The sequence below is a fragment of the Lathyrus oleraceus genome, chromosome 5 (assembly GCF_024323335.1).
Source record: "Lathyrus oleraceus cultivar Zhongwan6 chromosome 5, CAAS_Psat_ZW6_1.0, whole genome shotgun sequence".
Lineage (NCBI taxonomy): Eukaryota > Viridiplantae > Streptophyta > Magnoliopsida > Fabales > Fabaceae > Lathyrus > Lathyrus oleraceus.
Genome location: NC_066583.1, coordinates 182,693,266 through 182,696,144, shown reverse-complemented (window position 1 = coordinate 182,696,144; position 2,879 = coordinate 182,693,266).

Below are 2,879 nucleotides of genomic sequence, written 5' to 3'. Positions count from 1 at the left end.
CCAAAGCATATGCATATGATGAGATAGCATGAGGGATCTTAGGGTCAAAAGTGGGGTCTTACAGGAGCCATAGTATATTTGAACCTTAAATTATCTTCCTCTAGTTATTGTGAAGTATCATTGTTTCATCAAAAGTCTGAAGTTTTGTCATCAGCAAAAAGGGAGAGATTGTTAGAACAAGATTTTGGTTCTACAATTTATCTCTAAGTTTTGATGATAACAAAGGATGAAACATTTTGGTACCCTAATAAAATTCTCTAAGTGTGTAGAACTCTAATGAAAAATGAATCTGATGAAACAACATATGATGTCACAAAAATCCAGAATAGATGACTTAGAGTTAAAGGTATTCACTCTGAATCTGAACACAACGATGTCCACAGCATTTGTCATCTGAACACTCTGGAACTCTGCATTAGAAGGATCCCACATATGAAAACTCTGTTGATCTCTACATCAGAAGAATGTCTAATCATAAATAAGTCAAGAACTTCTGGAAAAAACACCACAGACAACTATCTGAAGAATACAAGATCTAAGAAAAGAATCTGGATTCCGGGCACTCTGAATCACGCCTAACAGGTCAGAATCAAGAACTTAACAGCGAAGTATTCCAAATATGGTATTAATCTCAATATGGACAACATTGAATACTCTCTTAAACTGCTATAGAAAGGATAATAAAATTAATGTCATTAGGTCCCATTATTGGCAAGATATCAACATCAATGCTCCATTCAACGGTATCATCTCCAAGCACTATAAAAAGGTTCAACTATCATCATACCAACATACGAAGCTATCCTACAAGAATTCTGAACATCAAAATCTAATCATACACTAAATTCTTGTTTTACATACTCACACGAGTTGTTGCTCTTAGTGTGATTTCCTATTGTTCTTACTGTGTTCATATTTCTTATCTAGAAGCACAAAACACCTTCTTGTAATTCTAAAATAGTTGCTGTAAAGTTCCTCAAGTGACTTGTGAAGTTTGTAGACTTAAGAGGGCTAAGAGATCATTGTATTATTAGACGTTTGTTGTAATCTTCCTAGATTATTAGATTAAGTCCTTATTAAAGGCGAAATCACCTTGGTAGGGTGGACTGGAGTAGCTTTAAATTTCAAGCGAACTAGGATAACTTATGTGTTGTTTGTCTTTAATTTGTGTGTGTGTAGAAACTCCAAAAGTTTTTATTGTCTGTGAAAATAATTCAAACCCCCGTTTCTTGTTTTTCTCTACCTTAAAAAAAGAATCATAAAAAATATATATTTTATTTGAAACACAACCCGCGAACCCAACCCAACGCAACCCATGAATGAACGAGTCGGTTCGAGTCAGTTTTGATAATGAAAATGCGGATTGGATGACAAACTCAACCCATTGAAGTTTAAACGGGTTGGATAACGGGTTAGGCCAAACTCAGTCCAACCCAACTCGTGTACACCCCTACTTTGGAATATGCACAAAATCCTTACAATCAAAGACTCTAAAATGATCATGCTTGGCATTCATTCCAAACCAAATTTTATCTGGAACTTCATTGTTCAAAGCAACTGTAGGAGTGAGATTAAGAACAGGCACCGCCGTGTAAAGTGTCTCGCCCCAATAATGATTAGGCAACTTAGATTCAGAGAACATACACCTTACTCTCTCAATTAATGTTTGATTTATCCTCCAATCTAAACCATTTAATTTAGGAGATTTAGGAGGAGTCTTTTCATGTGCAATACCATGTTGTTTTCAATAGGAATTAAATGTTCCACAATACTCTCCACCATTGTTTGAACGAACACATTTCAGCTTCTCTCTTGTCTTCCTCTCAACCAAAGCATGTGATTCTTTGAAATTTTCCAACACTTGGTCCTTTGTCTTCAAGGCATAAACTCATAGTTTCCTAAAGCAGTCATCAATAAAGGTAACAAAATAAAGTGAACCACTAAAGGATTTTACCTTTAATGGACCACAAACATCATAATGTACCAATTGAAGCACCTTTTACTTCCTTGAGGGAGGATGTCTCTTGAAAGATACTCTAGTATGTTTACCAGCCATGCAATGAGAACACTTCTCCAAATCTACATTCTTTAATCCAAGAAGAACATCCTTTTGGGCCAAAATATTGATCCTCTTTTCATTAATATGACTAAGTCCTTGATTCCACAAAGATGCTTCCATGTTGATAACATTCACAATATCCCTTGCAACCAAATATTTTGTCCAATACAATTATAAAGCTTTCCCCTCTAGCCACAACCAAATTACCGTTGTTGAGTTTCCACTTTCCAGAACCAAAGTGATTGTCATAACTACAATCATCAAGCATATGCACAAAGATCAAATTAAAGCAGACATTTGGAGCATGTTTCACACCTCTAAGCAAAAATTTCATTCACATGTTTGTTTACAAGCAAACACCACCAGCATCAGTTACCTTAGATACACCACCATTACCCATCTTCAACACTCCAAAATCACCATAAGTATAAGATGCAAAGAAATCCTTCCTTGATGTAACATGCAATGTAGCGCCACTGCCAACTATCCACATGCTCTCATCTGATACAAGATTAACATACTCATGATCACAGAGAATAATAAGATCATCACTAGTAGCAGTAGTAACATGATCATCATCATAATCTTTATGGTCTATTTTTTTAGACTTACCCTTCTTGCCATTGTTATCTCTTTTCCACTTATGGCAATACTTATGTGCATGTCCTGTTTTGTGACATTAATGACACTCCAGATTCTTGTATCGCAGCTTGGACTTGCTTATGCTAATCTCTCTACCACCCTTCGGTTCCTTTTTATGACTTTTCCCCCTATTTTCAGTGACAAGTACCTCAAAATAATATGAAGAAACTTGTGCCTT